We start from the raw sequence: 15,048 nt of genomic DNA, 5'->3' as shown, positions 1-15,048 counted from the left end.
GTGAGACATATTGCCCAATGATTGAAGGGGTACTTTTAAATGGGCCAGTTATGTGACACTGGCATTGGCCATAGCTATCATTTCACTTGGCTTGCCAGGTCATCTCAAGCACAGCATATCTCTAAAGGTCTCAGTCACTTGTCATTGCTTCTGTGAGGCCCTATGTTCAAAGGTCATGCTTCACCACCTCATTCCAGATCTTCCTGGTTCTACCTCCTCCAGAGGCTCCCTCCAATATTAGGGTTTGTCACTTCTTCACACAGCTGTCCACATCCATATGCAACACATGATCATACCAACACAGTTATCTCTCTTGCACACCACGTCTGATGCTTCTTATGTCCAACTTTTCTTTCAGGGTGCTTACACTGGCATGTATGTCATGTATGCACACTGACATTACACATCCAGCGGAGCATATAGCTTCATTTCTTTCAAGCCTACACATATCCTCAGCAGTCACAGCCCATGTTTCATTGCTGGATAGCATGGTTGTTCACACACAGGCATCATACAGTCTACCTTTCAGTCTGAGTGAGAGACCCTTTGTTACCAGCAGAGGTAGGAGCTCTCTGAACTTTGCACAGGATATTCCCAGAGCATCCACCCCGCTACTGACTTGGTCACCTAGGTAACAGAAGCTATCAACAACTTCTAGTTTTATCCTTGGCATGTGATGGAATCTGCTTTCTGTATATCTTAGGTGTTTATTGCTATTGTGCATTAATCACACACAAAACTATTTTTCCAGTTAACCTTCCTTTGATATTGCTGCATATATATTTATATTATATATTAATAGTAATGGTAGGGCAACAAAAGAATGAATGAAACCTCAGTATTATGTAAATAGGGGAATTTATCTGTAATATAACATGTGACAATTATTCTGTTGCCATAATAAGACTCCGAGTTTGTTGTCTCGTCAGTTATTGAGGCAATCGAAAAATGCTATGAAAATGACCGTTAAACAAAGGGCAATTACTATGTACATGACCTTTATTAAGACAAAAGAGCTATTAGAATGACCGTTAAATAAGGCAAAAAACCGAAGGGGAGAATGTTGAAAGTAAAGAAGCAAAAATGCTCATAGCATTAGAGCATGTAGGCATGCACACTCATGTACATGTGCCTATATGCATATGCTTGCTCACACTCACATGGAACACATACATGCACACCCACACATATGCCAAAAGATGCACATATGTATGCAACCATGCATGTACACATATACATACACACACGCACACATACCCATACATGCACAATTATATTCAAATACACACATGCTATACATGCATATGCACACGCAAGTGTGAGTGAGCAGATGCATATTTTTAGATGTGTATTTGAATATAATTGTGCATGTATGCGTATGTGCACATGTGTTCGTGTGTGTGGATTGGATATGTATATATGTACATGCATGGCTGCCTATATATGTGCATTTATTGGTATATGTGTGAGTGTGCATGTATGAGTTCCATGCAAGTGTGAGTAAGTATATACATATAGGTACATGTACGTGGGTGTGCGTGCATGCATGTGTATGTATGTACATGAGTGTATATGTGATTGCTATGAGCATTTTTACTTCTTTTCTTTTTACCTTATCCTCTTCATTTTTTTCCCCTTAGTTAACAGTCATTCTAATAGCTCTTTTGTCTTAATAACTGTCAAGTACATAGTAATTTCCCTTTGTTTAATGGTCATTTTCATAGCATTTTTTTATTGCCTTGATGCCTGATGAGATACCAGAGCAGGTTTCCACCCTGACTTCCAAAACTCAGAGTCTTATTATGGCAACCAAATAATTGTTACATATTATATTACAGACAAGTGCACTCAAAACATTCTACAAAACTACAATTTTACACTTAAAGAATCATTATTTCATTACATGCACCACACATGTAAAATGTGCTTGTAATCTTTTAGATGGATTTCAAGAAAGGGGATGTACCCACTAGTCACTGGTGAAGCCATTTTTAATTGGTTGTTGCCAATCACATGATCAAAAATGCTGCAGGTCCTAAGTCTGGAATACTAAATTATAAGGGGTACTGCCTAGCTTTGGTGTAAATTCATTAACAAAAGAAGCCTGTACCTGTAGCTTATCATCAATAATTTCTCACCTCTGTGTTGTTTGATTTGGAATGTATGATACAGCTGACCAAATATTATCCTGAAAGAATCTGTACTAATGACAACAGTTAGGTAACTCCTTGGATTTTCTATGGGGATGTATCAAACTCTTTCAATATTTGAAACTTTTTAGATCACTGAATCTTCATCTGCATAATGTATTGAGATATAGGATAAGTTTAATGAAAATTCTCCACTATGATTGCTTCATTGAGCTTCAAGATAAATCAGAAGAGGAAGTGGAGTTTTCTCTGTTCCAAACCTGAAAAAGTACAAATGTTGATTGTAGTTGTTACTAGAGAGTCCGTATTGATCCTCTGGATACCATAGCTATCAAGTCATGAAGCTAATTTTGGAGAAGCAACAACCCTGAGCAGATAAACAGATTGACTTCAAAATTTGCAAGATGGCTGTTGATGTCTTTGTAGTTTTTTTCTCTTTTTTCAGACTATGGAATTTGATGGAGGAAACAATATAGTCTTGATAATAACTAACCTCAACACTCTGTGACATAAGGAGCTTATTTGTGCATTGGTGGGAAGTGGTATCTTACAAGGATTGGAAATGTCTGACTCTGTGCATGGAAATATTTCAGTTGTGAAAGTTACATGAACTGTGACATAAATGATTATTCAGTTAAGTGCCTCAACAGTTCTGAAAGAATATTGTTTTGTTTTTTTTTTTTGTTTTTGTTTTTTTCTAGGGTAAGTTGTGTTCAATGCCTTATATATGATCTGTATTTAAAATGATAATCATTCATGGTGTTAATTATCATTCATATTCTTAAGGTTTGCAGTGGTAGTGAAAATCAAATTTCAGTGTAATACTAGACTACTAAATAGTAATGAGTCAACCTATCATCCATTATTTGAGTTGGCTATAAAATTATCTTTAAACCTCATGTGATAATGGGTGAGATGTGTTGTTAATTTGTACACTGGTAAAACATTTATGAATGATAGTATTACAGATTAATTTGACAGGACCCCTTTTTGTGCATTCAGTAATGTCTGATAGGACAACTACATTACCTGTACTGAATTATTTGTATTAAAAAAGAGAACTAGATTCATGATGCTCAGACAATACAGTTTACACCCACAAATTTAACTTTGTAGTTTATTTAATTGAAAACTGACAAAAACATTTATTCATAGATGATACAATCAACAATAGCAACATTGTATCAGCTAGTTTGCTAGTTTGGTGGCAGTGAAAGTAATTGCTTACTTTTTAGCAGAAAAAAATGGCATTATCATGATGTTTATATGAGAATAGAATTGATTCATACCAATTATGGAATCCTTTGACTGTAAATCTCTGAAATATATTCTACTTCTAATGGTATTATTGCACCATAAAAATACTTTCTATATGGTACCTAAAATTAATATATTGAGAACAATCTATGAAATACATTTCTAGGTTACCAGTTGTGAAGTGCCGAATTAAATCCCATCTGGTACTCACATTTGTTTTTCCTATATACAACCTACCATGTCAATGTTCACATAATATATTCAATATAAAAATGTTTGTGTCTATACTGATAGAGAGTACTGGATAATCAACAATAAGGTTAATGGTTTATTGTCTGTCATTGATACAGCAGTTTGTCTAGAATTGAAACATTTCGCTCTCATATGGCCTAGACAATGGAAAATAGATATCCAGCTGAAAACTATATTGCCTATTACAGAAGTAATGTAAATTGATAAGCTGTTCATAAGCTTCTAGTGCTGTGTTCAGCTCTTTCAGCAGATATGGTCAGAAGATGAATTTGATCCCATTTATCTCAACTGCATCACATTGATGAATATTTACTCAACCATCTGCTAATGGACTGATTAATTAAATATGGGCAGAAAATATATTTCAATCTATATTTGTTTACTAGATTAATTTACAAGTAAGTCAAAATTCAAGACAACATTGTGTGCATAAACATTATCTAGTATGGATGAAAACTGTTAAAACTACATTCCATCAGCACTGAACTGGTCATATTATATTTCAACAAGAATTGTTTCACCTAATTCTTCCTCCTCATTAGATTAACTACATGAGATTCTCTCCTGTTTTTATGTTTTCCTGCAACTGTCAACTTACACTTTTTCAAGAGGTACATTATCCAAGTAAATATCTATAGTCTTAAATGGTTTACAAAAGGCATGGGCCCAGCTACTACTCTGAGACCAATTCCATCCTAACCAGAAAAAAAAAATGAAACCACTCAACATATAACTTCTCTATAATTAAGTTTTTAAGTTTTAATTGCAATAATGTAAGTTTCATATAACAAGGAATGTGACATGAATTATAGTCTTCATGTAGTTACATTTTATGTTGATGTAAGTTTCAATATATATACAGCAGTAAAGTTTACCATTTAATAATGTTTATGTAAAGAACCTTCACCATTTATTTATGTGTATGTGTTCTTAACATTACCACACTGGGTTTTTCTATTTATTGAGCACTTACACATCAATTTGCCAAAAGAATAAAAACAAATGTGCCTGCACATATGAGTGGGGAATTTTTGTGAGAGTTTTGATGTAGGTGTGTTCTATTTTGTTTTAAATATGAAATCTGATTTCTATGCAACCACTAGTAGCTGCTTGGCTCATTCATTGGTTCTGCAACATAAGACATGTACCAGCATATATAAATAAATAAGAGATATGTATGTATAAACATGCAAACAAATTACACAGACAATTACCTACCTACACTGGCATATTCTTACGTACACAAACCACATATGTACACGTATATATTCTCACCTATGACATTACTCAGTAGCAGCCATACCGAAATAGAGACACAAACGCATTCACGTAAACACACACATATGATAACTCATATAAATCCACTCAACATTATCACAATTTAAATTATACCTTCTTCTATAGAAAGAGAATTCCAAAGTAAAACAGGTTCCCACTAAAAATGTTCATTACAAATTTTTAATGCCTTTTGTGAAAAAAATAAAATGCAAAATAATTTTGTTTCTCTTTCTGGTTTGATTTCTGGCAGATAAAATTTAGATCTATCTACACATAAAACATATTTTATGACTTTTTACAGAGGAAAACCAAAGTGGAGCAGTTAATATTTATTTCAATGTGCTTTTCCTATCAAAGCCATATTTTAGGCTTTGGAAATTAGAATCATATTTGTAAACTTTTATTGTATTATTTTCCTATTCTTTTTTTTTTTTTTTTTTGGTTTTTAGCTGCTAAACATTTATATTTAAAATATGATGAAAACCATTTTCAATGAGAGAGGGTGAAGGCTCAAAAATAAATAAAATTAAAGAAGTGCAAAAAAAAAAACAAAGAAAATATAATGATTAATGCAGCATCCTGAATCACCTGACATTGAAAAATAACTGAAAACGTTAAAGTTGGGTTTAGAAAATTTCTAAAATAGCAATTTGTTGTGTAAGTAACTTTAATCTGATAATGTCTTTGGTTAAACTGTAGTATATAGTTCAGATAATATGGAAGTCAAAATGGTTTTGGAATATACATATACATATATATGTATATATATCTTATATACACACACACTCACACATATATGTATATATATGTATACGTACATACATACATACATACATACATACATACATACATACATACATACATACATACATACATACATACATATATATATTCCCCATAAAGAGATTTATCTTTGAAAGTAAATGAAATGAAATAATTCATAGGTAAAAATTTTAAATGAAGAAATGATCTATGCTTAAACTGCAATATAAATAATATCTTAGCTGAAGTATAAGCATCAATTTAACGGGGGTACAAATATCAATTTAACTGTAGTGAGTGAGAAAATCTGATAATCCAGTGGGTTGTAGGCACAGCACTTGAATTCTTCATTTTCCTGCAATATATCTAGCATAGTGATTCTCAACCCTTCTTCTATCATGTGCCTCTTCATATTGATGCATTTCACCATTTAACCTATTACTTCGAAGTAAAAATATTATATATAGCAAGCATCACAAATTGTTATGGTTTCTTTATACTCGCCACAACCAAGATATAATATACATATACATTTTGCAAAAAAAGGATCATCAATTTTTTTAAAATATTTTTTGATAAATTTTGCAGATTATATATATGGTATGATCAGGTATTATATATTTATCATAGGAGTTAAATCTATCCCTGGTTGACAGTCACTGTTCTAGGATCATTCACCTTGGCAGATCTCATCCCTCTTTAAGTAGCATGTGTGTGTATGAGTGCAGGGAGTGGGGGATAAACTGAGGCTTATTTTTAGACATGGCTGTGTGGTAAAGAAGTTTATTTCCAAACTACATAGTTTCAGGTTCAGTCTCAATGTATAGTACCTTGGGTAAGAGTATTTTACTATAACCCTAGGCTAACTTAAGTATTCTGAGTGGTTAGTAGTGTGTGTGTGTGTGAGTGGAGGGGATTTTGTTTCCTAGTCTTGACAATGCATAATCGTTGTAAACAAGTGTCATTGTCATATAAGCAGTGTCTTTCCTCAGCAATTCTCTGCAAAAATTTGTCTGGCCACTGGGAAATATTGCTTTGCTTGGAAACAGATAAGGTTGAAAACTGGAAGGGTATCTAGGCAGAGAAAATCTACTTTAATGAATTTCATCCAACCCATGCAAGCATAGAAAAGTAGATGTCAAATGAAGGATAATGTTGGTTGATAATGACTACATTATATAAGTAATTGTAGCATTGGTTCCAGGTTTCTAATAGATTGTTAACTGTATGATGATATTTTTAATGCTATGAGAGACAAGGAATTTTCAGTATCTATACCACTCACAAAGTATTTTTATCTGTTTTCAGTTTCCATGACATTGTTTGCAACACACACAAAACCACCACTACCACCACTGCCACCACCACCATCATCATCATCATCATCATCATCATCATCATCATCATCATCATCATCATCATCATCATCATCATTTTATGCTAGCTTGAGTTGGCAAGTTGCCACAATCTAAATCATAGATTTGTCACAAAATTCTGACTTGGTATTTACTGCTAGATGCTCTTCCTTCAGCTAACCATGGGCATATGGCATAGTGGTTAAGAGCGCGGGCTACTAACCCCAAGATTCCGAGTTTGATTCCAGGCAGTGACCTGAATAATAATATTAATAATAATAATAATAACAACAACAACAACATCGAAAAATACCTTAGGAATGAGAACCCAGGTTCAAAATTTCTCCAAGACACTTGATGAAAGCTGGAGGGTATATCAGCCGAAACATTGTGCTAACAACAAACAAGATGAGGACAAATATCCATCAATTGTAAATAATGTAAATAAGAACTCCATTTTTTTTTTGAGTCACATCCATAGCCTCCACATATGCCACAGATGCCAACCATAATGAAGTCATTGTCAATCGTTGTTCAGGTAGTTTTCAGAAGGCTTTCTGTTCTACTGTCAAACCTACCAGTAAGATGTAGAGATGAATGTCACTGATGGGTTCCCTATAACTAGTCTCATCTTAATTATCCAGTCACACATCCTGACAACCACAATTAGTTATCCATTTGTCAGCTACCCCATATCTATCTATCTATCTATCTATCTATCTATCTATCTATCTATCTATCTATCTACCTATCTACCTATCTATCTACCTATCTATCTATCTATCTATCTATCTATCTATCTATCTATCTATCTATCTATCTATCTATCTATCTACTTACCTATCTATCTATCTATCTATCTATCTATCTATCTATCTATCTATCCATCTATCTATCTATCTATCTATTGATCGATCTATCTATCTATCTATCTATCTACAGTGTGGTACACAAAAAAGTGGCCCAAGCTCCATAGCATAGTGTAAATACAGAAATAAATTTACTCGTTTGCTCTTGACATGTGAAATGATATGACTTCAACTTTAGACTTTCAACATCCATTGGCATAACCCCCTGTTTATGTGAGACTGTTGCACCAATTTCCAAGTTGACTCTTTGGAGTTTGAGTAATCCTTTGGCAAATGTCCTGAATAATTTCCAGTATTCAAACTGTAGGGTCCCTTCATTTTGGGGTATTGTACACTGACCCCATAGTGCACCACTTCTTAACCAACATTTGTATAATTCTTTGTTGGTAAGCCTTTACCTGGAAACTTGACTTTAAAAATTTCACATGTTTGTTTAACATAACCCATACTCACATAAATTACTATTTAAATGTACTGTTTACTAACGGCTAATTTTCTCAGAAGCTAACTAATTAAATTAAGATAATTACTCATCTCTTGGCCTGTTTAATTTCATATTCCTCGTTTCTCTAGTTTAATTTCTCATCTGCCATGAACACTATGAATGTATACTATACTAAACAGTCCTGCTCCTTTCATTAGATCCTCATACCATTTCCCCAAATTAAACTCGTTTGTCGCGGTGCATCCACACTGTCCCACCCCCACCACCAATACCGGATATCTCGATCTTTACCTTGATCTATATCTCTGTCTTCTCACCATCTACACCAGATATCTCTCTCTCCTCCCATCACCATTACCTGATGTCTCTTCTCTCCACTGCTTCTCCTCACTGGGCTGTTATCTATATATTACCTGCACTCTTCCTCTCTCTCTGTCTCTCCTGGGACATATGCAACTAATTCATTTGCCCTTCATTTCGTTTCATTCTGTCTTGCAATTTCTCACCACCATTACCAGATGTCTCTTCTCTCAATCCCCCTTCCTCTCTGGTGCTGTTCTCTGTACTACCTGCACCCCCACTTTCTCCCCCCAAAATGCAACTAGGTTAGATGCCCATCTACTTAACCGACTATCCTTCGATTTGTTTCATCCTGTCTAGAAATATTCCAACTACCCAGTAATTTTCCATGCACATATCAATTGAAGATGACAGCTAATGGGCTTTATGTGTGTGCTTGATCACCTGTGTCTATGTGTGTGCATGATTGTGTGTATGTATGGATGAACTTGCTTCCTCTGTGTCTCTCTGTCTGAAATCACCCCCAGCCCCCTTACGATGATCATAATGCTTATACTCATAATGGATGAACTTCGTTCCTCTCTGTCTGAAATCACCCTACACCCCCACCCCCCTTACGATGACCATGATGCTTATACTCACAATGCCGCTAACACCTAAAACACCTAATCCTACCTCTAGTAGGGGCTACGATCTTAATCCTAACACACTTGAATGTTTGAATGATGTCAGGTTGGAAGTGAGAACAGATGAAGCATGCCTAAAAAATGAACACGACAACCTCCCTCTTCTTTTCAGGCACTAAATAACATCTCTCCTTCCCAAGCCTCACCCCACATTCCATTCCTAGTTTTCAGAGGTGGTACAGTCAATGTAGGCATACTGAAAGGTAGGTCTAGTGAGATTGTAGAGATGCTTGAAAGGAGACATGTCAATGTATGTTGCATACAAAAGGTAAGATGGAGAGGAGCTTCAACTAGAGTCCTCACAGGCAAGGCACATAGGTACAAAATCTTCTGGCAAGATAACACTGATGGAGTGGGGGTTTAGGCATACTCCTTGCAGAGAAATGGGTAGATAAAGTCACAGAGGTTGTCAGGGTATGTGATAGAGTTGCTTAAGCTTAGGCTAGTCCTGCAGAACAGCACATCTACAATTATCTCTGCCTACGCCCCACAAGCAGGCCTACCAAATGATCAGAAGGACCATTTTTATGATACCCTTCTGCAGGCTACCTCAAAAACAAGAGGCTGGGTGGCAAGTATACACAGCCAAGGGCGAAACAGAAAAGAAGAAGTTTGCCAATGTTCAGGATTGCAAGACAGTGTGTGAGAGAAAATTGTGATGTCACAGGAGAGAAATGTGTCCACGTGGTTGCTTTTAATCATTTGAAAAAGAAAGAGGTTTGGAGAAGCCATTATGAAATACTGCTGAATGTGGAGAATGAATGGGAAGAGGAGAGCCTGCCAGATGTTGACCCAGCCCATCAGGAATCACTGCTGAGATGCTTAAAACTAGTTACCTGCATTGTAAACCATGATGGAGTCATACCCAATGACTGGTATAGCAGCACCATAGTCAACTGCTACAGGGGTAAAGGTGATGCTCTAGATAGAAATAACTACAGGGTATCAAACTGCTGGATCAGGTGATGGAGGTCACAGAGAGGGTCATAGCCCATCTCATTAGGGAGAGAGTCTGCTTAGATGAAATGCAGTTCAGTTTTGTGCCAGGTAGAAGCACCACTGATGCCATATTCCTGGTTCGACAACTGCAGGAGAAATACTTAGCTGAAGATAAATCCCTATACTTGGAGAAAGCCTTTGACAGGGTCACGCGATCCCTTATCTGGTGGGCAATGCAGAAACTGTGGATTGACGAATGGCTAATAACGGCTGTACAGGCCCTATATAGAGAGGCTGTTGGTAAGGTTAGGATTGGCAATGAGTATAGTGAAGAATTCCAAGTAGATGTAGGGGTCCACCAAGGTTCAGCCCTCAGTCGCCTTTTATTCATCATATTCCTCCAGGCAATAACAGAGGAATTCAAGATGTGTTGCCCCTGGGAGCTCCTCTATGCTGATGACCTGGCCCTCATAGCAGAATCACTACCAGAATGAGAAAAGAAATTTCAGGTGTGGAAGCAAAGGCTAGAATCAAAAGGCCTTGGAGTCAATGTAGCAAATACCAAAGTTCTAGTAAGTAGGAACGTGAACACATCACACACCTCCTCAGGTAGGTGTCCCTGCTGAATCTGTAGAAAAGGTGGAGTTAGAAACTCCATAAGATATACCCAGTGTAAGCTATGGACACATAAGAGGTGCAGCAACATCAAAGGAAGATTAACTGAGAAGATAGCTTTCATGGGCGGCAGATCCACAGAGGCAATAAACAGCACAGATACTCAGAAAACAGATTCCATCACACTCCAGGGGGAGAAACTAGAAGTAGTTGATGGCTTCCACTACCTAGGTGACCAAGTTAGTAGTAGGGATGGATGCTCAGAGAGTGTTACCACTAGAATAAGAATAGCCTGGTCAAAGTTCAGAAAGCTTTTACCCCTACTGGTGTCAAGGGGCCTCTCGCTCAAAGTGAAAGGTAAATGCATGTGTGCGAACTGCCATGCTTCACGGTAGTGAAACATGGGCTATGACTGCAGAGGACATGCATAGGCTCAAAAGAAATTAAGTTAGCATGATCCGCTGGATGTGTAATATCAGTGTGCACGCACGAGAGAGTGTAAGCACCCTGAGAAAAATGTTGAACATAAGAAGCAGAGGATGTGGCATGCAAGAGAGACATTTGCGCTGGTATGGTCATGTACTATGGATGGATGAGGGAAGACGTGTGAAGAAGTGCCACTCCCAAACAGTTGAAGGAATCTAGGGTAGATGTAGACCCAGGAAGACATGGGATGATGTGGTGAAGCATGACCTTTGAATGCTGGGCCTCACAGAGGCAATGATGAAAGACAGAGACCTCTGGAGATACGCTTTGAATGTGAAGACCCAGCAAATAAAGTGAGTTCATGGCTGTATCCTACACCAGTTTAGCATAACCAGCCCCAGCCCATTCAAAAGTACCTTAGATTGTAAGGCGACCTGCTGTGCTTGAGGAGACCTATTGAGTCAAGTAAATCAACATCGAAATGAAAATCAAACGGAAATTGTAGTTGTGATGCCCATGCCAGTGGCACGTAAAAAGCACCATCAGAACATGCCTGATGCTAGTGCCACCTTGAATGGTTTCCATGCCGGTGGCATGTAAAAAGTACCAACTGATTGTGGCCGTTTGCCAGCCTCTCTGGCCTCTGTGCCACCGGCACGTAAAAAGCACCCACTACACTCATGGAGTGGTTGGTGTTAGGAAGGGCATCCGGCTGTAGAAATACTGCCAGCTCAGATTGGAGCCTGGTGCAGCCTCTTGGCTACACAGACCCTGGACGAACTGTCCAACCCATGCCATCATGGAAAACGGACGTTAAACGATGACGATGATGATTTCGACAATCTCCACTCTTTTCACTTTTGAGTACATCATCTTGTCAAAAAGGCTAGAAATGTTCACTCAATACAATCTTACAATCAACTAATGTGGTGAGGATGCAGTGAGGATAACGAAGCAAAGAGTCAACTAGTGTGCCATCATTGTTAAGCTTTCACAAGCAGTAGAAATAACACAAGGACTTTTGCAAACAAAAGACAGGGTGCATTTTCATGTGTGCAAATTCATTTGTGTATTTGCACTATGCTAGGGAACCAAGGTTAAATATGTATAGAAACTTTATCATCTACATGTGTGTCTGTGTGTGTGTGTGTGTGTGTGTGTGTGTGTATACACACATATATATATACATATGCATAATGTATGTATATATACATATATATAAATATATAATATAAATGATATATAAATATATGCATATATACATACATATATGTACATACCTACATATATATATATTTATATATACATGTATATATGGGTACAGGACATCAAAAAATCGTTGAACACAATGAGAAACGAAAACATAAAAACAAAAACATGGAAACAAACTTTTTTGGAACAATGAAAAAAATAAACAGAGAAACAAGACATGCAGCATAAAGAATATTCCCCTTCTTCAGTTGTCCCTGTTTCATCTACTCTGCATTTTCATTCAAAATGCAGAGTAGATGAAACAGGGAGAACTGAAGAAGGAGAATATTCTTTGTTACATGTTTCGTTTCTATGTTTGTTTTTTCCGTTGTTCCCAAAAAAGATCATTTCTGTTTTTGTTTTTATGTTTTCGTTTCGCATTGTGTTCAACGTTTTTTCGATGTCCTGTACCCATATATGCATGTATATATACATATATATATATGTAGGTATGTACATATATGTATGTATATATGAATATATTTATATATTATTTATATTATTATATGATCGAACACCACGTATCTTTTCCAAGTAAGTTTTATATATATATATATATATAATATATATATATATGCATAACATATATACATATATATATACATATATACGTATGTATGTATTTATGTATCTATACAAATATATAAATAGTAAAAGAATAAAAGAATGAAAGAATATTAAGATCACTTTTAGAAAAATTATCATCCCCCATATCTTTCAGATATTTCTCTTTATATCATATTATAATGCAAAGTCTATAAAATTATTTTGATAATGAAAAATAAATGTGTCTGTGTTAAGCCTTTTTTCACATTTGTTTTGTCTTTCTCTATGCAGGTAGGACTGAAATTTAATAACTATTATTACCACTATATCATTGAAAATGCTTTCCCTTGTCATCAGATTATCATTAATAATAATAGAAACTATACCATTAACTTTCCATTATTTCTTCTTTTTTCTTTCTATTTCAAAATCTTAATCTAAAAATAATGATATCACTTATAAGATATTATTTTTAATATATACAAATATATGTACATATATATATATACATATATTATATATATATATATATATATATATATTATATATATATATATGTATATATATATTATATATATATATATATAAATATATACATATATGTATATATATATATATATATATATATATATAAATAAAGATATGATACAGATATATATATATATGTATGTATGTATACATGCATACATATATACATATATATATACATACATATATGTATATATATATATATGTGTGTGTATGAATATATGTAAATATATATATGTATATATATATATATATGTGTGTGTATATATGTAAATATATCTATATGTATATATGTAAATATATATATATATATATATGTATAAGCAAGGTGGAGGAAAGTGGGACAATATGAAATTCAATGGGTCTATAAAATGTTTGTGAAAGTAAAAGAATAGAAATAAAAAAGTAAAATATAAAAATAAAATGTAAACAGTTGTAATGATTATTTTGAAGAAAGCTCTATTAAGAGACATACTTACAGTTGTATGTGAGTGTGTAATAATAACATAGAAAAACCTTTGTAAGTGAAGACATAGTGTTTTTGTCACCATAATTGGATGTTAATAACAGATGTGTCACATACAGTAAATAGAAACTACATCTGATGGGAAGTGAGCCAAACACTTAATTTATCTCTCTTCTATCCAATAATTGTAAGTTTATTGAAGAAAACCTGTTTAAATGATAACTGAAGGCAATACTTTCACTGTTTCTATTTGAACTGAAACACTTCACAACAAATGAAATGTGATGCTTTGAAGCACTTGAGAGAGGTTCTCATTAATTTACTTCAACATACAACTTTGAAATCCAAAGGCTTTTTTTTTATCTTTTCTATCAATAGGTATTAAGCTTGAATGGAAGAAATAACAAGATATCAATATCAAGAACAACACTAACATCTACAACAATAGTAATAAAAATAAACAAGGATTTCACACGTTGGCACAAGGCCACAAACTTTGGAAGAGATGTAGTCAAATGAATACTGAGAGAACAACTTGTGTTTTTATTGAAACTGGAAGGATGAAAAGCAAAGCTTATCACAATGGGATTTGAACTTAAGATGGAAACAGAAGAAACTTAATACCACGGGGCATTTTTTTATGATCTACCTTTTCTACCATCTATTATACTAATAAGGATTCTTAACAGAGGCACAAGAGAACATATTCAGATGGAACAGTACGGGCAAATATATCAATCCAAGCATCTGACTGGTACTTCATTCTATCACCTTCAAAAGGATGAAGGAGGGAAATTTCATTATGTGTTTGATAAATAATGATGTTAACACAATTCTATGATAAAAATAATAATAATAATAATAATAATAATAATAATAATAATAATAATAATAATGATAATTCCAGTTTCTTAAATGCTACC

This window comes from Octopus sinensis, linkage group LG1 (genome assembly GCF_006345805.1).
Source record: "Octopus sinensis linkage group LG1, ASM634580v1, whole genome shotgun sequence".
Classification (NCBI taxonomy): domain Eukaryota; kingdom Metazoa; phylum Mollusca; class Cephalopoda; order Octopoda; family Octopodidae; genus Octopus; species Octopus sinensis.
Note: the sequence above shows the minus strand (reverse complement) of the source record.